Source organism: Athene noctua, chromosome 1, assembly GCF_965140245.1.
Source record: "Athene noctua chromosome 1, bAthNoc1.hap1.1, whole genome shotgun sequence".
Lineage (NCBI taxonomy): Eukaryota > Metazoa > Chordata > Aves > Strigiformes > Strigidae > Athene > Athene noctua.
Genome location: NC_134037.1, coordinates 212,881,497 through 212,904,110, shown reverse-complemented (window position 1 = coordinate 212,904,110; position 22,614 = coordinate 212,881,497).

Here is a 22,614-nt window from a genome sequence, read left to right as displayed (position 1 = left end):
TGTGACAACATACTTAAGAAAGGGTAAAAACACTGTGCAGAAGCTATGTGAGAGAAAAGTGAGAAAATGTGAGAGAAACAGCCCTGCAAACACCAAGGTCAGTAAAGATGAAGGGGGAAGTGGTGCTTCCTAGCACCAGAGCAGAGACTACCCTGCAACCCATGGAGATCATGGTTGTTGCCCTGCAGCCCATGAAGGACCATAGTGGAGCAGATACCCATACTGCTGCTCATGGAAGGCACCATGCTGCAGCAGGTGCATGTGCCCTGAAGGGAGCTGCAACCCTTGGGAGGGAGCCTATGCTGGAGCAGAGAAAGAGTGTGCAGAGGAAGGATCAGCAGAGATGAAGAGTTATGAACTGACCACAACCCCTGTCCTGATCCAATGTCAGGGGAGGTTTCAATATGATCCCAAGAGTGAGATTAAGACACAAATGAAATCAAATGCCATATACCCCAAACAGTTTTTTATTAAAAAGTGAAGAGGGGTAGCAATAGGACAGAATGGAAGGAAAAGACAGAAATAAAGCAAGGATGCAGGATAGGGCTGCAAGAATAGTCACCACCATGGATCCAGCGGTGTCCCATTGGTCTTCAGTCTTCAGTTCTTCTGTAGTGGGTGCACACGGGTCTGGCTTTGATGGTGGGTGCACACTGAGCAAAATTTTCTGCTGCCTTTTAAAGTCATCATATCCACTGATTAGCATATCTCTGCCCATATTTAGGTGTTTTGTTTTGTTTTGGGTTTTTTTGTTTGTTTGTTTGTTTTTTCTTTTTCTCTCGTCCTACAGGTTTTTTCTGCATCCAGCTTCAGGGACAGAAATCTTTTCCTCTCATTATCAATGCATGCATGGTGTCTGGCCTACACAATAGAGCCACAAATGGCTACATGATGGGGCCAGCTTAGCACACCTCTGCCCCTTTGAGGCTTATCTAAGGAGTTTGACAATGCAACTGCAAAGGAATGGGGTGGTGCATCCTTCAATACACTCCCACTTCCCTGGGCCACACTCCCCAGACTAATCCACAGGCTGCAGCAGCTTTTCTCGGAGGTTTGCACAGACATAAGCAAGTTTTGAGACAGTCATGTGATATTTCAGTCTCGCACAGCCTCCATTTCTCATCCCTCTGCACTGCTCAGAGGAGGGGGAGGAGGTAGAAGAGTAAGGAGTAAAACTGAGCTAGGGAAAAAGTGGGGTCAAGAGAATATATTTGTAGTTTTGATTTTATTTCTCACTGTTACTTTTTTATCAGCTGTCAATAAATTAAATTAATTTCCCCAGGTCAAGTCTGGTTGTCTTGTGATGGCAATTAGTGAGTGCTGTCTCTGTCCTGGACTCAACATTGGTAATTGGGTTGAGTGATCTCGACCTACAGGCTTTCTCGTTGTATTTTCTCCCCCTGTCCTGCTGAGGAGGGGTAGTGAGAGAGCAGCTGGGTGGGTGTCCGGCATCCATCCAAGGTCAACCCACCACACAGCCAATAATATTGAGGACTAGGTAGAACTTGAAACAAAGTCAGCCATTGAGAATTCTCTTTAGTTGTAAAACTACACTACATAAGTTTAAGACCACAGTTTATTTGCCGCTTTTATTTAGCACTAGTCAGAGTTTTGTCCTGTACCTCAAGTAAAGAATACTGAGCCAAGCTTCTGTTTTTGTGAAGGTTGACACAGACTTTTGAATGCTTGGAATCAATAGTATTGATTTTATCAAAAGGATGTGTCACAAATAAAATAGATGCATGGGCAGTATTTTTGCAGTTTTGACATCTGTTTAAAGCCCAAATTTCATTGCAAAATACAGTCAATAAAATGGTCCATTTCAAGCATAGTTATTCAATACATTTTATTTTCTTTGTAAGTTCTTAATTAAATTTTGCATTGTGTTTTTGAAAAAAAGATATTTAGAATGTCAGAGAGTATGCAGTTTTATTATCAACTACAATATTTATAAAAACCCCTGCAGCCATTGTATCCCTCTGTCATTTGTATACAACTATCCGAAGGGAATAACAAGTCTTGACTTAGAGCAGGCATTTTGAACTGAAAAAAAACAACTTTCTTTTAGACAGAAGGTTTGCAGATGCAGAGGATGAGGTGGCAGGGTTTCCTTTATCGATTTTTATGGTCTAAAGTTTAATATTTTTGATTTAAGCACAGTGTCCTGGTTTGGCTAGGATAGGGTTAAGTTTCGCCAGCAGTGGTGAAGGGGCTTCAGCCAGGTTATTTGATACCATGCTGACATCAGGTCCATGAGCCAAGCCGAACAGTTTCCTGTGGGCTTTTGTCCCTGAGAAGCATGCGCGAGGGTGCTGCTGTGTCTCTTGCAGTGTATCTCTGTATATCTTTTGTCCTGTTTACTCTTATTTCTGTTTATTGTTGTTGTTATTGCTATAGTTGTTGTTCAGTTTATTATTTGTTACGCTGTTGTATTAAAATTTTTCCTTATCTCAACCCCAGGGTTTGTGTCTCACTCCCTGCCCCATCTGGTCCGAGGGTGGGGGAGGGACAACGGCAACGTGGTCTCAGGTCCCGACAGGGCCTAAACCACCACACAGAGATGTAAGTTCTTAGCTTAAAAAGGTTTCACATTTACTAAGGTAAGCAACTCAGTGTCTTAAAAGAGGTTTTTATTTCTAAAGCTGTATTTCTACCCACTGACATACACATCTTAGCAGGGATAAAAATCTTCAGAAAGAAAATGTAGCTAAACATGTAAACAAGCATGAAAGTTTATTATTTTGCAAATGCAAAGTCTTGCATCTGGGATGGAATAACAAGCTGGCACTAACAGCATAGCAAGCACTTTCTAGAAAACACCTGAGGTTCTTGATGGATAACAAGTTGACCATGAGTCAGGACAGAGTCCTCACATAAAAGAAGGCCAGCAGATCCCTGGGCTGTATTAGGAAGAGTGCTGATAGTGGAGGGAGGTGATTCTCCCCCTCTGCTCAGCACTGGTGAGGACATATCTGGAGAGCTGGGCCCAGGTATGGGCTTCTCAGTAAAATAAAAGCTTTTATGTATGAGAATGAGTCCAGAAGAGAGATTAGTGTCCTAGACTGAAGAGTGAAACGCATGATATACCGGGAGAGATTCGTGGAAATTATTTTGTTCAGCCTCAAAAAAAAGTGTAACGGAAGATACTTTTCTCTCTGTTCTATAGAGAAGATGGAGCTATTATCTTTTTAGAGGTGTGCAATAGAAGGACAAGAGGCAATTGTAACAACGGAAATTTCAATAAAATAGCAGGAAAAACTTTTTACCACAGGAATGGTCAAACATTACAGAGGCTGCTCAGAATGATCATGGAGTCTCTCCTCTTAGTGAGGGGGTATGACCTGTAAAGGTGGCTTCCAAATCAAACTAATCTATGATTCTGTGACATGGGTTGTGTAATATGGTAGATAACCATATTCCCAACAGTTTCAGTTATGAGTACCTGCTGGTTTTTGCTCAATTCCTGTGATGGTAAAAGTGAGATTAGGCATCTTGACAGGAATAAAAGAGCGTATGTTATTTTTGGTGACCATACATGCAAGCTATTAAGACAGCTGTGTCTACTATATCCTCTGTATCCTCTTTCAAATGGGATACACAGACATGATAGATATCTAAGATTGAATTAAATGGGACTGCTCCCCCCTCCCTTCCTTTTCCCTCTTCATAACCTAATTATATTATATCTACCAGTCTTTTGCACAGACATAGTAACTCTGTGTGTTCCATGGTTCTTTTTGTCTTTTTGAACTTTTTCTGCATAGTGGCATGTGCCTGAGAATGCTGTCTCAGCAGGAAAAGACAGCTTTCTTACAGGACCGAATAGTTAGCTAGGGAAAAGTGCATTAATAAAATGGCTGCAGCATGCCAAGCAGGAGTGTTGCATTTAAAGTAATGAATTTGGTAAGAGTATAATCCCCTTGCATTCTAGCTGGTCCTCAGAGATTAGAGGGGCTAGGGGCAGCTGGACTTATCTCTTAATAGGTATGTCAGTTATGGCTGTAACTATAGGCCTTATACCAGATGCACGAACAGCCCATGTGCTGTAGGTCAGGTTGCATTCAAGAGAAGCAGTCAGGTTCACGAATAGTACAGTTTGTTCTTATGCAACATCTACAGATTCTTTTATGTTTCCTACAATAAATGTACAAACTGCAGGTTGGCTATATACCACTCTACATTAAAAATTATTGCAATCACCCACACTTAATTCCTGGGAAATCACTTGGCATAGCCAAGGGCCCAAATCTTACCAAATAGTGTCCCTTCTGCAAGGGGAGTGAGGAGCACAAACCTGTCAATCTGTCCCTCCAATTTGGTATCGGATTATTGTCCCTCCGAGTTAGACACAAACTTGGGGGAGTATTTAAGTATGTATGTGTGTGAGTGGGTGGGACTGTGGTCAAGCCATTGTTTCTTGAGTAATGACACTTTCTTTGGTGCAAAACATGTGCTGATTTTGTGGGAAAAGAGGAAGAATGAGAGATAAGGTCCACAGAGTTGTATAAACAGTCCTTGAGAGAAGAAAGAAGAGCAGGAGATAAATCTGGATAGTCATGTCAAATACTCCTCGAGAAAAGTGGAAGAATGGACCGGGACCCTGCAGCCTCCGCCTCGCTTCACATTCCTCCTTGGTGCCATGGCAACACAAATCACTGTATCTCCATTCTGTTCTGTGTTTGTTCTTGGCACCATATGTTAAGGAAATGTGTGTTTTGAATTTTTTTCACTGATTTGCTTTTCCCACACTTCCAACAAGGACAAAGCAAGAGGAAGAATGAGGAAAGCTTTGCTTGCTCTGCAGTTCTTTAGGATATAGCAGGAAAATGGTGGTCTGTCTGTCCCTTCTCTGAGGGGCTAAAACAGCTTCATAATGACTAAGGAAGAAGTTCTAGCTAATTAGGCCCTGAAGATCAGAAAGTAAGTTTTTACCAGTCTTGACAAAGAAAACCAAGCTTCTTCCCTGGTGAAACAAAAAATTCTGTCATCTTTCCATTCTCTTTCCTTTACAGTTCATGAGAAATGATCCACTGGTTATGTTCCTCAGCTTCTTGCTGAATTGCCCTAGGAAGAGAAGACCACTCTTTTCCAGCCTCTAATAGCTCAAACATTCTGCTCCACAGTTAGTTAAAAAAATTTCCTCCCTCTACCCTGCACAGAAGAAATCTGCACATTTTCTTCCCAGCACAAGATAGTCTTTTTAGAGTAAGTGCCATGAAAGCCTTGTAGTCCTTACCACTCCACAAAACACACCTACTAAGAAAGCACAGAGTAATGGACAACAGTGATCTACATTTAAATCAGAAATACTTCACAAAGGTATGAGAAAAACAAAACTTCATTTACTGAGAAAGCCAAAATCACCTATAACTTAGTGAGACAAATGTGATGGGAAAAAGAATCTAGAATTTTTGTGACAAGGGAAGGGATAAGAAGAGATTTCAGGGGGTGCCAAATCATCCCACATCACAAACAGCAGTGAGTGGGTGAACAGGATCACTGAGGGAACAGCAATTAAAAGACTTGTCAACATTGCCTTATTTTTGTTTTCCTCAGGACAGAGGGTGTATGGGATGAGCTCATTTTCCCTCCAGTCAATTTATCTGAAGAACCAGTGGAGTGAAGCTCTGAAGAGAATGAACTACCAGTTACTGTGAGGTATTATGAATGCCCAGGCTACCAGGTTGCGCTAGAGACTCTCTTTTGTGAATCTCCATACTTGAGCCTCAAGAAAAGACAGAGTAGCAGAGGTAGGTGCTCAGTTGATATGCGTATTGAGTGAAAACTGGTGTAAAACTGAGATGAAAAAGGAAAAATGTGCTCAAATATTAATGTCAGTTCTTTTCTTTGTTTTTGTAGTCTTTTCCGAATAGAGAGGAAACCAAGATTTTCTTATGCTTTCAACAGTCCAAATGTACTGAATGAGATTAACATAGCAGAGGTATTTTGTCAGTATTTATCTGATTCTCCTTCACAATATGCTACCGATGGTATTCATCATAGGATCATTGAATAATTTGAGATGTAAGGGACCTTCAGAGGTCACAACGCCATAACCTTCTTGCAGCCCTGAGATAATACCTTTGTTTAAATTCCCTTCAGAAGTTCCGTGTATCCTCAGACTGGAATACTAGCACTCAGTCTACAGGTATTAATGTTTATTTGAGGAGATCATTTTCTCAAAGTTTTGTAGGAAGCTGTGATAATGTTTCAAAGCCAAAGAATATCTGTTCATTCTACTGCTTCACCCTTGCATTGATCTTACTGAGCTATTGACACTATGCCATAATTCTCGGACACCGTTTGTGTACTCTTTCTGATTAATGCTATTACCATCATTATTCAGTCTTGCAAAACAAGATATTAAAAGTAAAGATTAAGGCTCCTTTTTGACTAAGACAAAAAATATAAACATACAGAGTTGTCACTGGTTATAATTCTTAAAAGAGTGACCTAGAGGATGATGAACAAAATTCCATGTTAATAAATATATGCATAAAAGAAGCTAAGTAGCAAAGCTTGCAACATTTAAGATCAGTGTACTTGTGTTAGGCAGAAATTGTAACTGATATCATCTGGTCTCCTTTTACTCTTCAGCAAACAAGCTTGTCACAGAATTTAATGTACCTAGTCTTTAATCATAATGATCCTCAGAAGAGATGCTTTTCCCTTATATTCTTAATATCAAGATAATATTATTATTCTTTTCTTCATTCTTGAGAATGAGTAGTATTGAACTAATCACTTGTGTGCTTATTAAAAAACATATTCTGTTCATTCCTGATTAACCTTTATTAACCACTGAGAAATATTGAGCTTACTTGACATTATATTGTTCCCTTTGTGGCTTGTCAGGTACTTAATCACTATAATTCTGTAGAAATTTCCTATGACTTTGTCAATGTACATTTTTATTTTCATGTTTTTATACCAAACGCATGAATACTTGGAATGTTCACAGGAAGGTCAAATAGAAAGAAACATTTTTTCTGAAACAATAGTTGCAATATGGACCAAACTACAATGACATTGAATTGAAATAAGACAGAAAGTTCAGAAATAAGTTCATCGTTTTTAGATAAGGAAAATATCAGCCATGTCAGCATTGACAGTATTTCAAGGGTTAAATGTGTTGGTTGGCTGTGGTTAATTATAGATAATTAGAACTAACCTGAGAGAGCTAATCCAAAAGATTTAAGAAGGTTCAATGCACAGTGTTTGCTTTAATCTTCTGAGGGTGCTCTTGTTTTCATGCCTTCTGGTTAGAGCTCATTTCACCAAGATTTGTTGCCCACATCTGAACTGGCCACTTTGTTCATAGTCAGTGAAGGAAAATTCAGGCATAATTAATCAGAATAAAGATGTGCATCTGTCTTTGATGAATCACAGACAAGTATCTACTCCCTTCCATTGTTTGCATGAGAGATTGGAGTGACTAACTGGTGGGTTACTCAGTAGGCAGCTAAACACCACACAGCCACTCACTCACTCCACCCCAGTGGGATAGGGGAGAAAATCAGAAGGGCAAAAGTGAGAAAAATCGTGGGTTGAGATAAAAACAGTTTAATAAATAAAGCAAAAGTTGCACAAGCAAGAAAAGCAAAACAAGGAGTTAATTTCTTAACTCCCATTGGCAGGGAGGTGTTTAGCTGTTGCCAGGAAAGCAGGGCTCCATCATGCGTAATGGTTAGTTGAGAACACAAATCCCATAACTCTGAATGTCCTCCCTTCCTTGCTCCTTCTTTCCTCTTCAGCTTTTATTGTAGAACACACTGTCATATGGTACGGGAGATCCCTTTGGAAAGTTAGGTCAGCTGTTCTGGCTGTGTCCCCTCTCAACTTCTCATGCACCCCCAGCCTACTCACTGGTGGGGTAGTGTAAGGAGCAGAAAAGGCTTTGACTCTGTGTGAGGACTGCTCTGCAACAACTAAAACATTGGTGTGTTACTGACACTGTTTTCATCACAAATCCAAACCATAGCACTATACAAGCTACTATGAAAAAAACTAACTATATCTCAGACAAAATGTATACACTACCTCAGATGTAAATGTCTACTATGCAGCTGTCTAGACTTGAAAAATACTTCTTGTGTCTGAATACATTTCCAACTTTATGTCTTCACTGTAAATTTTTTTATTTTACCAGTTCCTACTTCTAATATTTTTTTAAAGCCTTTTCTTTCTTCCTAATCAATTTGTTAGCTCTACATTGTAGAATGTCACTATGCTTCTATTTTCTGCATCAGTCTGTGGCTATTCCTTAGTACTTAGAGTTTTTTGTTTGTTTGTTCATTTTCTCTAACTATATTTATTCTTGGACAATGTATACACAAATAATGTCATCAGTAAGTTTCTCATCTATTACTGCCTGTTTTCATATTGTCTCAGTTTCTTAAAAATAAAATAATTATATGGACATATTTGAGTTATGGTGAAGGATGCTCTTTTCTACATGAAGATATACCCCTACAGACCTACAGATTGTTTATGTTCGGCTATCTTGATTCATATGAGAGCATGATACAGAAATAAATTGACTAGGAGTGATAAATAATTAAAGACAGGAAATATGTAAGCATATCAGTAGCACGTGAAATTGCTGATCATGAGAAATCACTATCCTGACATGCAAGAGACAGAGATACCAGAATGTATCAGTCTCAATTTTCCTTGACTGTTTATGATTGAACAACAGGAGACATTTCTACTACAGGGACTTCCTTGTGGGACTTCTTAAAAGTATGTTCTTTCTCTAGACAAAGTCAAATTTTATTCATCTTTAGGATTTAAAGTGTCTAAGAACTTGCATCATTATAAAATTTTAAAAATGAAAAAAATAAACAGTGTAGGTTTCTAGACTTAAATGAAAGTGAATTACAACAGGGAACAGTGAAGATAACTTACATGTCTGGTACAGTTTCCTTTATCAGAAAGCCTCACAATAAATTTTATCTGCAGTTTGAGTATATTTCTGTATTCCATGATAGTACATAAAATGAGGTAACATAGCAACAGCCTGATAAATATTTTATATAATCTGACTGCCTAAACATATTCAGATGCATCCCAATGCATGATGACTAGCATTAGTCATAGTTACTTCTTTATGGCCTTAGTGTTCTGGAAAATTTAATTCATTTGTTATGCTACTGTGCATAACTTGACAACCATGGATATAATAGGCATTTGTTCTTTGCCTGCAACAGTCAGGTCATGTTCAATTGTACACAATACACATTCAGTTGTACTGAGCAGAGGTCACATTGATGTCAGATAGGAGGCTGAGGTCATGTAAGACCGGTAACTGGCATTAGTGCCTGATGGATATCCATTTCCACAGAAGCTAAGGAACAGCACAGTCTAAACTAGTTCTGAGCCTGAATATGTGCTCAATTTGATTTTGTTTTCTTTAACAGGGCAAAGCACAGCAGATATGTTACAAAAACTAAAACCAAACACACAAATAGGTCAAGCCAAGTCCTCACTGTATACAGACATACCCGTAGCAAAGAGTATGAAAAAAAGAAAAATCAAAAAAATTCAATGGCTGCACTTTCAGATCATCTGAATTTTAGATATTTTATTAATAAATGTAATAATATTAATCAAACAGCCACTAGTAAGAACAAAACTGCAGTCCGTTAAAAAGGGCAAAAGTTGAAGTGAGTATTTTCTACATAAGAAAAAACAAAACAAGCCACAGAATAAAGGGAGCAGATGGGAGAAAGTATCTATCCTAGGCATACTGAGAGCATTCACTGAGTTCCAGGACTAAACTCCTACATCCTCAAGGAGCTTCTATAATTTTAAAATCTGATTGAGTCCCTTCTTCAACAACAAAAATTTAGAAGATAGCAGGGACACAGCCATGCACATTATCCTTTTAAGTATTCAAACACAATTTAAAGAACACCCAAACTGTGTAAGTATAACCTTACTGTAAAAATTGTCCCATTTTTTATAGTCAGAACAAATACTCAATGTGGACAGCATTTATTCACAAACATCTTGTGACCCTGCCTTAACATGGATCATATAATTTTTAAATGTGAATTGTATCTTTTTCTACAAATGTACTTTGTAGAAAATGTGACTCCTAATGCTGTCATTATCCTCAGTCAGAATACAAGTAAGGAAACATCTCTTTCCTCTCTGAGAGCAACAGGACCCTCTTTTTACGTTTTCTAATTAGAATATATGCTGCCCACTCCTCTTGTCACAGGAAATTTCTACTTGTGTTGTTTAATGGACAGCAGGTTAAAATTCCATTGTGATGCTTTATTGGGTGCAGGTGTAAAGGTTATAGTGGTGGGGAAGCTGCAGGGGTGGTCTCTGTAAGGAGAGGTCAGGGATGCCCTGTGCCAAACACAGCTGGTTTCAGCCAGCTCCATTAGATCCACCTCAGGGCATGACTGAGCCCCTCAGCCAAGGTAGTAGTACCTCTGGGAAAGCACATTTAAGAAAGGGTAGAAATTCCACAGAAAGGGAGGAGAAGGTTTTCTGTTCTTTTTACATTTTATGAGAAATTATAATATTTCTAAGCACAGAAACATGGATGCAATACAAACATGGGTTGGATGTAACAATAATATTACTCCAGCTAGGAGCCTGGATTTATGCTTCTGCTCTGAGAATGAAGAAATAGTTACACAAGACTCACTCAACTGAAATAAGAAGACTAAGCCTTAAATTCCTATTGTGCTTCAGCACAGTATTTCCACTCTATATAGTGGGTTATTGGATATCTAACTCATGTGTAGGTATCCACATTGCCCACACTTAACTTCAGGTGTCTAAATCTGGAACTGATTCCAAGTGGACTTACCAAACATAGGCTTACCCCAAGGTTTTAAAGTAAACATAACTACAGGACACAAGGGATTTCTGTACAAAAAAAAAAAAAAAAAAAAAAAGTAACTGTAGAAGCTGATGCATGACCTACTGAATTTATGCATGAAAAAGAACAAATAGACATACATAGAATGACACAAAATTAGCTGTACAAACACATGTATTTCCAGGCAAAGCTAGAAAAGCATGTCAGATGACATTAAGGAAAAAAAAAAAAAAAAGAATGTATAACTGCATAATCTTTATCAATTGATTTTTCTTTTAATATTCAGTAAAATCACAAATTTTAACAATTTTGTTGGAACTAGTGACTTGGTTTTATTACTTTTTTTTTTTTTAATATATATAAAGCTGATAACTGAGTAAAATTCAAAGTCTGAGTACTCCCTCAGAATGGGAGAAGACAATACTTCTATCAGTATCAGAAGAATATACTTCTGTTTATTTTGAATGTAAAGTTGAAACTCTTCAGCACATTAGGTCTCAAGACATCTTTATAATGAAAATAGAGTGGATCTTGTAATGAATTCTGAGAACAAGAGAACAACCAGTTTTATTAACCTAGTATAGTATAGAATGACTACAAAAAGAAGAGGGAATTATGGAAGTTTCTACAATATTTTAATGACTCATAAAATTTTTGTTGTAGACTGACATATTTATAATTAAGAAAACTCACTCTTCTAACTCAAGGTAGACACTACAGGAAAATTCCATTAGCAGCCTACAAAAGAATGCAATATTTATATGCTCACACATAAAGAAAGAAAACAATTTGACAAACTGTATTTGCATTTTGGCTTGTGTTCTGTTCTCAGCATGAAATACAGGTCATAAAGAAGAAAATCCTAAACCAAGTCCTGTCTTGGACCAGTTTCTCTTTTGTCTGTTTGTTCCTTGTTCAGTTAAGCCAGAAATAAATATTATGAAATTATAATTTTCCTCTGCAGTGTCTAGGTCAGAAGTATATACTTATCTTCTTTTAGTCGAGCTGAAAAGCTTGACTTTCAAACTATTTGTCTCTGAAGTCCACAGCCTCTCTCTTGAAAACTGTTAATCCTCTTTTCTGCCCCTTTTCCCTTCCATCAAGGTGAGGGGGTTAGGGTGAGGAAGCATTAAAGAATCATAATCCCTTTCAGTATGCAAGGCTCATTTTACCTAACTCTAGCCTTCTCAGACTTAAGTTTGAGCTTGTGGTTTTATTTTCCTCATATAATCAATGGGGAGAAATAAACACCTAAGAGGTTGATTGATGTATCAACTGTTAAAAGCATTTCCTGTAAAGTCAGATGAACCGGATTTGGAGGTATCAGTTTTTCTATATTGACCTTAAAATAAGTTTAAAATGTAGTAGTTTTAGATAATCCAATCTAATATGTAAGATTTCCATGAGGTGATTTAGATGTGTTAAGTCATACTCTTGGCTTGAACTATTAAAGTCAGTAGAAAGTCCATAGCATGTTGCTGGCGAAATAGAGTAAGTAGGAGCCATGGGATTAAAAAAAAAATATTTCTCATTAGCACATCAAGAGAAGCAGTTTAGACCATGGGGTCGTTTTATTTTGTATTATATTTGAATTTGTGAAATCATCAAGTTGAGAAGTGATACAATCATTAACTCTGGAATTTGGGTCTGTAGTTCATTTTAGGGATTTTTTTGCTTGGGTTTTGTTTTTTGTGTTTGTTTGGTTTTTTTTATAAGCAAGGATACTCAGATAATATTAATGATAAAACAAAAGAACAAATCATGATGATGTGCATTTGCTCCTATAAGACAATGAGAAAGACCATGAAAAAAATAAATGCTTGGTTTATCTAAGAATTCTTTGCTGTAAGGACAGTGCTGGCTTATAAAGGACTTCAGCTCTGGGCTATTTAATTTAGAAAAAAAAAAAAAGAAAAAAAGAAAAGCCATGAGGCTTGCGTGAACAAAAAGACAAAAGCATAAAGAAGATTCAGTTCAGGCATGTTTTATCATAGTATGGATATGGGGGTAGGATTCATCTTACTAAATGTACATGACTTTACTGTAGACATCTGAGCTTGTTACTTTAGGAGAGATTTATAGTTAAGGAAGAAAATCACTTGTCAAAATGTGACTCACTTTATTCTGATGAAGATGACTGCATTATTCAAGCAGATGAACATCCTAGGCAGATATTATCATGAGCTGTCTGAAGACTACCTTACTTTTAGACTCGATGAAATTGTTTTGAGTTATTGCATAGACAGTTGTCGACATTTCTCAAAGCTGTATTAACTAGAGATCAAAATCTCTAATATGCATCACAGACATGTTTACAGAGAGTCACAGAGAGTGACTGAATATTTAAGGAAGCAGAAAATATAGATTAATATTATTTTAGAGGTCACTTGAATCTAAGAAAGTGCAAGTTTATTCTTTTCATGCATTTATGGGAAGTGCTGTACTGTAAATTGAAACTTCAGAAACCATATAATTCTCCTTTCCAAGACTGCTATTAACTGCATTATGATAATACATTCAGCAAATAAAAGAAAATGTAAGTATGTACATAATGTACTCATTTTACAGTTCCTGTTACAAACCCATAGAAGGTCAGTTTCTTGCTGAGGACATGCACTGATCTCCATTTGGAGACCATTTTTTTCTGTTTAGCAATGCATTTTATGAGGTTTAATGTTTGGAAAAAGCTTTTCAGAGTTAATAATGTAGATGCATATTCTAATTAAGTAGATCCTGACATTTTTTTAAATCACTTTTCTGTTTTTCTTAAGATTGACATTTACAAAACCTCTAAAAAATATCCCTAACCACATTTTAAAATAAAGTCAGCTCTCCAGATATATCCACGGCTATTATGCCATGTTCTATTTTGGATATAATGATTGCCCTGACTTAGTGTCATCAGTCTTTTTCATGAATTGTTTTATTTTGTAAGACATTCAGCATTTGACTTTACATTTTCATTTTATGGATCTTGGTTACCTAGGCATGAAACTACCTACCCTCAGACTTTGTAATAAATAATTATGCAGTGAATCCATGGTGTTTACCAACAATAGGAAAAATTTGATTTGAAAGCAATAAATGAAATAACAAATATAACCCAACCAAATAGTAAATTATATTACCTTGATATTAAGATTAACTCTTCTCCAGAGATCGTCTGAATGATGAGAAAATACTCCTTAAAGCAGACTTTTTTTCTCACAATATTTTTTGACAACTTGTAGAATTTTAAAGGTTTGTATGCTAAACCCAAAGTCTGATTATGATCATAATTCATTATTTTGCTCTTTCATTCAAACTGTTTCTTACAATAACTCATAGTTGCATGCACACACCACTGAACTAAATTTCAGTGGGTTCTTCCTGTTAGTCATGTCTTCAAAAGTTGACTTTCTAATCTGGCTAAAGTATCCAGAGCTTATTCATTAATTTAGTCCTCTCTTCATAGAATCATAGAATCACACAATAGTTTGGGTTGGAAAGGTCATCAAAAGTCTAGTTCCAACCCTACTCTCATAGGTAGGGACACCTTCCACTAGATCAGTCTTCTCAAAGCCCCGTCCAACCTGGTCTTGAACACTTCCATGAAGGGAGCATCCATAATCTTCTCTGGGTAACCTGTTCAAGTCCCTCACCACCCTCACAGTAAAGGATTTCTTCCTCATATCTAATCTCTATGTGCCCTCTTTCAGTTTAAAACTGTTACTCCTTGTGCTATCACTACACTCCCTGAGAAAGAGTCTCTCCCCATTTTTCCTATAGGTCCCCTTTAAGTACTGGAAAGCCACAATAAGGTCTACCCAGAGCCTTGTCTTCTCTAAGCTCAACAACCCCAACTCTCTCAGACTGTCCTCATAAGGGAGGTGCTTCAGCCCCATGACCATCTTTGTGGCCCTCATTTGCACCTACTCAAGCAGGTCTGTGTCCTTCTTATACTGCAGACCCCAGAGCTGGACACAGCACTGCAGGTGGGGTCTCACAAGAGTGGAGAAGAGGGGTAGAATCACCTCCCTTGACCTGCTGGTCATGCTTCTCTTGATGCAGCTCAAGATACAGTTGGTTTTCTGGGCTGCAAGTGCACATTGCTGGCCCAGGGACAGTTTGCCATCCACTCTACTCCCAAGTGCTGTTCTCAATCCACTCATCACTCAACCTGTATTTTTCTTGGGATTGCCTCGTCCCATGTGCAGGCCCTTGCTTTTGACCTTGTTGAACTTCATGAGGTTTGCATGGGCCCATCTCTCAAGCCTGTCAAGATCCCTCTGGATGGCATCCCTTCCCTCTAGAGAATCAACCTCACCACTTAACTTGGTGTTGCTGGCAAACTTCAGATTTAAAAATTCTTTAGTAGAGAAAAAGGCCATTGAAATCCCTCAAAAAGGACAAAGGTGCTGTTTTCTTCTTTCATGTGGCAGAAGGAAGAAAATTCAGGAGTGACTGTCTCCTGGATCCATCCAAGAAATCCTTTCAGAGTGTAGTTCTTCAGATTGAAAACGCTTATATGTTTTATAATATTATCAGAAATTACCTAAACATCGCAGAGTTGCATCTTCACTTCCACTTTGCTAGTAATAGATATGTCAAGATACAAATATGAGTTAGAGCTTTGCTCCCCTAAAAATGTTTAGTGAAACAGAGGATTCAATTTTTAAATAAAACCTGAAATTTAAGGGTAAACAGTGGTTTTGTATGTGTGTGAAATAGTGTTCAAAGTACACTGTTAAATTTTGTAGGTACTACTCAGAAGTTGAGGCTTTATGAAATCCTATGGTTGAAATGTTATTCTAACTAAGACGAAAACGCTTTCTTTGTGGCTATATTTTTACTACCCAAACAGTATATAATTTTAGATTAAACCATGCAGAATTAAGCAAATCTGTAGCCTCTACTATCCAGTAACTTGTAAAACTACTTGGAGACCAAGGATTAAACCTCCATTGGGGATCCATGTGACACCTACCAGCTGGATTTTATTACATGTGGGTTTTCATTTCAGTGCTTCAAAAATGTTGCTTATTCATATATCTTAGGATGTAGCTCTGACATGTAAGATGACATCTTTTTTATTTTTAATACTCTTAGAAATTTAGTTTAGTTTTAGTTTAAAAATTTGCATTTAAAGAGGGAAAAAAGTTAAGTAGTTTTAGCATACAAGCTTTTAAAGAAAACAAATCAAATCAGGATAGATGAAATGTAGCTATAATTCAATCTTTTTTATTTTTGCAGAACAGCTTCACAGAAATTATAGAGTATATATGTCACCACTTTATTCGCAGATTAATCTGTTTCTCTGGTGGTTTATTTTCTTGCTTTCTGTGAGTTAGATTTCCATTATGCCTGTTTACAGCAAGTTGTGATCATGACTCTTTGTATATGATTTATACATGTAAAGGAGGTAAGAAACAAAGTAAAAACTGTTTTGGATTTAAATGCTATAAAGAAGAAGTATGCATTGGTCCATTCCATTTTCATGTCATTTAAGCAACTTTTCAACTACATCTTACAGAAAATAAACTGTATTTAATTTTCAATTTTCTTCAAACTTTTTTCTCATAATACTGAATTTTATATTAATTAGAAATTTTCTTAAGAAAATGACACTAAGAATCATGCATTGTTATACTGAGAAGAATGTGAATAACTCAAGATCCAACACTACCCACCATAATTTAATATTTTATATAATTTATATATATATATATATATTCTGCTCTGCTCTATTTATTCTGTATGACCTATAGGTTCTCAGACAAACCTCTGTGAGTTGAGGGAAAAGGTTTCAGTCTGTTTTAAAACTAGCTTCTGATCCACCAGCTGATTAGGATGCAGACTCCTTCATTTGTGGTTAAAAGACTACAGAGGAAATTTTGAATTAATTCTGATACAGCTGTACTGAGTAACAGAGCCAATAAAAGCAGTGTTGTTATCAGTCACCAGAATTCCTGTTCTTTTATTGTTACATTCACTCCTTTATGCATTTTTCAGTAACAGGCATGTAAAAAATCCCAACAAACACAAAAATAACCCCCAGCCCTGAGGAAAAAAAACAAAACAAAACAAAACAAAACCAACAACAACAACAAAAAAAACACTAACAAAAGCTGATAAAAGCAAACCCAAAACTTTTGGTTCAGGATGTTACAGTTAATGACAAAATTGACAGTGTGGAGACTAAATGGACCAAGTTATCAAAGCTCAATTATACAGCTTTCTAATAGTAGTTGGTTGGTTTTTTTGCTTGTTTGGTTGTTTGGTTTTTTTTTTTATATATACTTAACTTTTGATCCCAGTAGTTGTGGCTCTAAATCCCAGTGGCTGGACTTGGATTTCTTCAGGGATCTTTTGCGATGCATTCTAGGAGATTTTATCTTCTGAGGAGGTATAGAGGATATTTTTTACCCCATCATCAGATTAGACAGGGACCAAGAATGTTGCCCGCACTACTTTTGGCCTCACTTGCCAGAAGGCTTCTTATTGTTTGGTTATGCTCACAAACTTGTTTCACTTATGGATCACAGTATACAGCGGTTTCACAAGTTGACTTCATCCAATAACATGGTTCCTCCAAGTGTGTAGCAGTGGCCGGAGCCTAGATGGATTTTCCCGGAGCATGCTGCACAGATTCTGTCTGTGTGAAGTAACTCTTTCTTTCAGTCATTCTAGCTATTGCATAATTTGATTGCAAGAAAACAAGTATTCCTAATGGAATTTCACATGAGAATTTCTCACCACACTTTTAGATAAAGGCAAAGTCATGTAGGGAGTGTAATCACTAGTACCAAGTGGGAGCTGCCTGAAGGTTTCTCTGTTACGATGAGCTGGGTGAGGTTTTCCTGCAGTCAAACGATCTGTACAGCACAGCAGAGCACAGCCTGAAAGACGCACTGGATGTGCGCCTATTCAGGTTATCTATTGTGTGAATCATTAGCTCCTCAACATGCAAGTCTCCTGGTCAGAATCAATACATCCCGTGCCTCCTCCTGGGCAGCCGTGCTGCAGCCTCATCACATATCAGTTTCACACTGGTCATTAAGCAGTCATTGATAAACTTTCCTTGAAGGAAACATTCACCTGTAGTTCCCTTCAGCAGATGTATCTGCTTTCCACTGATCTGTTCAACTATCTCTTTAGCTCTGGTGGTCTTTAGCTCATAGGTGTTCACACCACTTTTCCATATTTTCTCCTTGATCTTTGAGTCTCCTTCAAAATTGCTCTCTGATGGGGTCAATTTTTCACCCATCTTTCGTTCCCTTTCCATCCTTTGTTGAGAAATTTCTCCACAGTTTGCAGCTTTCACAGTGATTAACAGGGTTTTTATGCTCAAGTTACTGATCTACGCTTATAAAACTTATTTATATGTTCCTCTTTTGTCTTAAAAGTTAACTGAAGTTTGTATGTTAACACTATTGTCAACCACGCCCAACCCAATTCAACTGCTACACAAGAAGCTCCTAAAGCAGAGACTTCTGAAAACAGGAAATATTTTCAGGGAAAGTAAGCTTACATTTATATGTTTCCTTAAACACCCACTTTCATATGCTGATGAAAGAAAAAAAGCAAGACTTTGTGGATCTTTGGATTGATCTGCTGCGTGCTAGATAACATATGATTATCTCTGAAGTTGGAAAGATTTTACTTTATTTTCTTTTAATATGTGTAACTTATTTGGCTAGTGCAAGTCAGATAATTTCAGCACAAATAATTCATGACTGCATTCTTCCTTGCTTTAGTATTTGTAATTAGCTGATTCTTCACAAAATTGTAGCAAGGGAACAGGAATAATATAATGCAATTAGGCTCATACACACTTGTCAAATTTAAAAAGCCACAAGAAAATTTTTAACAGCTCATGATAAAATGGGTTGACCCTTAATACTGAATAAATCAGAGCATTTATAGTAGAGATGCTCAGATAATGGGATATTCTGTCTGTAGCATATTAAACAACTAAATCACATTTTTGTGTAACCAAAAGAAAATAAAACCAGAATTTTCTTACAGATTATTAAAAACAAATTTTCAGTAATAATATTTGTTCAACATTATATTTTATTTCAATATTTGGACCAGCAAAAGTGTGAAAATAAAGAGAACATGAGTATTTATTTTTCATATTTTACAAACTTTATTAAATGTTAATGCAATTTTGCCTGAAGATTTTTAAAGAACAAGAAAGAAACTATGAAGATTTGTAGATAACTAACCTCAACGCAAACATAAGGAAAGGATTCCCCTGGGCTGTGAGATGAGAAATGAAAAAGTTGAAAAAGTTTAAAGATTCATTTCCTGACAGAATAAAATGAGTGGTGTTTTTCATATTTAGCATGTACAATACAAATATTTATGCCTGAACTCACCATTCTAGACTCAGTTTATGATCAATGGGACAAAAACCCCTCAACTCTGGGGCATGCATCATATAACATTAGGTAGCATTAAGATTGACTAAAAGGCAAGCCCAGGACTTTCATCTTTCTAAGATTAATCCCCCCCCTCAGGTTCTGCAGGAAGCAATCCGGAATTTGAAAAACATGGGGGAAACTAAGGACAACTTATTTTCTATAGAGACTGATGGAAGGAATGGTAAATGTATGTTTGATTTTTTTTTTTTTTTTTTCACATAACCATGTATCTTTTAATAAAATTAATTTTCACCTGAAGGTCAGCTTTCTCAGATGCCAAGCCCATTAGGACTGCAAAGAAATACAAGTACCATCTATATAAATGTATAGTTTGGGGAAAGTGGTAGCACTATTATAATAAAAATTTAGAGAGGCATGGTTTGACTTGGAAAATGTTTACAACTGAAACTTAGAACATCTCCGATGAATAACCACTTTATTCAGGATCTATTATTATTAACACATATATTGTGACATATAAATGTATTTTATTTGCAATTGTTCTATAGTAAACTGGGGCTCTAAATCAATCATTGTGGTATCTATCTGAGAAGACAAGTCATCTACATTGTTATTTTCCATTAGGATAATGTTGCAAAATATTATTTGCCTCGACATTAAGCATTTCTTGGGTTTGGAATTTTCAATTATATGTTGCTTGAAGTTTCCTTCTAATTGTAATTTTTATTGTGGAATAAAAGATTATTAATGTCCCAGTGTGACTAAAATATATTATGGATTTCACATATTTTCACAGAGTAAAATCTAAGTGGTTATGTTCTATTCAGTGCAGTAATTATAATTTTTTTTTTTTTTTTTTTTTAAACCCACATGTTGTGGTGCAGGCAGAATCTAGTTTTCTTATTGAAAACACTGCAAATAATCTAATCAAACCTTACAATTTTTCTCTCTCCTATTACATTGATTTAAATTTTGTCTCAAAAGCATAAGAAGATTGATGTAAGAAGGAATATTATCTGAGTACATTTCATTACATTTTCAGTTGTGATTTACTATTGTCAGTAAATAGATGCCCCAAAATTAAAGTTTATTACTATATTATGTTGCGAAATTTTTCAGTTTGCATTTAAGATGGAAATGTGTACGATTCAAGATTTAAAAACAAATAAACTCTGGATTGCATCGCAGGTGAATGATTTTTTTATATCTCTTAGAATTTCAAATATTCATGAAGAAATTTATTTTCCCTCAAGTTTTTATGGATAACACTTAATGAAAGTTCCAAAAAGGTGTAAATTATGTATTTCCTTCTCATGGTGCTACTGCCACATTAGTCCCTCCTTTGTCCTGTAACCCACCATATGTTTCATTTTCCAACCCTTTTCCACTTCTGTTGTATTCTGTTCTTCACCTTTGACATAACCCATCCTACATGAGTACCTCACTCCTGTATTAAAGATTCCCTTTATCTTCCCTTTTTGTGATAGTATTTCTTCTGTTCTGCAACCAAAGCTTTTCTGTGACAAAGTAATTCATAATACAGTTTACAGAGATGGCATCTGTACCTGAAGAAACACCACAGAAAGACACTGGCCATTAAATAAACTCTAAAAAGAGTAAGAGCTTCTAGCACAGAGATCAACAAATGGAAAACTGTTTTGAAACACAAATAAAGTAGCTAAAGAAAGCTTATATAGAAAAGGATCTAAAAAAGAGATATAGAGAACCTCTGAGCCATGTCCTCAACAGCAAGGACAGATAAATTTTTCCTTGGAAAGCTGATATTCATAGGAAAATATGTATCATCTCACCTATTTGTCTGCAGAGATAGTCTTAGAACCTTCCTTTCTAAAACTGCATTTAAAAATCTTACTTCCCATGCATTATTAAAGATGTTTTCCTCCACAGCCCACTTGCTTTTTTTTTTTTTTTTTAAAAAAAGATTGTCTTTTGATGGAAGAAATCTACCATCTTTTGCCCGCACCAAGCTGTCAAGGCCCTTCTCCATCCTCCACATCATAAAGGACTTCCTTTCACCACCTAAAAATATCTGATTTACAAGACTGGTGAGACATTCAGGTTGCACACATTTTCTGGAACACAGTGGAGAAAATTCTGGAGTTAGAGAATTAGATAGCATATAATATTTAAAATTATTATTAAAATATCTCTCTCATATGAAGCTTGGAGGGTGTTATATGACTTTGCAGATGAGATCTTTTAGTGAAATGTTTTTTGCATAGGGTGATAGGGGAAGTTTTCTTCCCAGTTTCTATTTTCTCTGTGTAAAGATTATTTTCTGTGCTTCTCAGTGAGCTCTTTAACCACAGCGTATTAATGCTAATGGATCAGATCTTCTTCCCTAAAAAGAAATTATGAATAACCATTAAGCTGTGTCTGCAATGGTAAGTAAAAAGGACAGACAACAGCTCCAAGGCCTTGGGGTACTGGTTGACTTATGTCCATGCTCTTTTGTGCCAGTTCCATCTATAACACAGTTTTTGGAGAAAAGTAGCTGCAGTAGACAAAAGCGAGTGAGCTCACTTGCATTGAAATAGCATGAACTGCCAAGGTTATTCTGTCTGAGTGCCTTCTCAGGTCATTTTCCTTTGTTCAGGCTGAAAAATATGAGGACGACATGATACAATTAAGAGACATTTTATAGTTAGTTTGTTTTTTCTTTTTTTCTTTTTTAGTGGAAAAAATAGCAACCTCCCTTAATAAAAATGAAAGTGTTATTGTGTGAAAGTGTGAAAGTATCCTTCAATAAGAATATGGAATCAGATATCACTACCTTTAACAAGAGTAAGTAGAAAATTAGATATGTAGTAACAGTCCACAATTAGTCCTCAACCCCAACCCCCAAACCCAACAGAAAACTCCCAATGTTTGTTGCATCTCTGAATTTATGGTATTGGTATAAATGAATGAACACAGCAACTATTAAGTGGAAGACTATGATTATTTTCCCCTGGTATTACATGGACATACCTACTCTGTTGGCATTGCATAGTTACATTGTAAGTTGTCACCTTCTGAAGTACTCTAGCAAACCTTTAGGATAATTCTGTTAGTCAAGGACAATATATTCACTGACACGCATATTGTATTTCTGCAATTTCTATGTTAGACTTGCAGTAAAGCCAGAGGTATTTATGCAACAGCTTGTAAGTTTTTCTGGCAACTTTTCAAAACTGCTTTATTGTTACTGAACTCTGTGAAGCCCTTTTGTATTGTGTTCCTGTGTTTTAGCTTTCCATTTCACTCAAGTTTTATTTGCTGATATGTTTGCACATCAAGCTATACTCTTGCTGCACATTAATTTCTGGTGGTTTTGAATAATAATAATAATATATATTGTACTAGGAGACCAAAGAATTAATATGAGGAAAATGGAAGAAACAT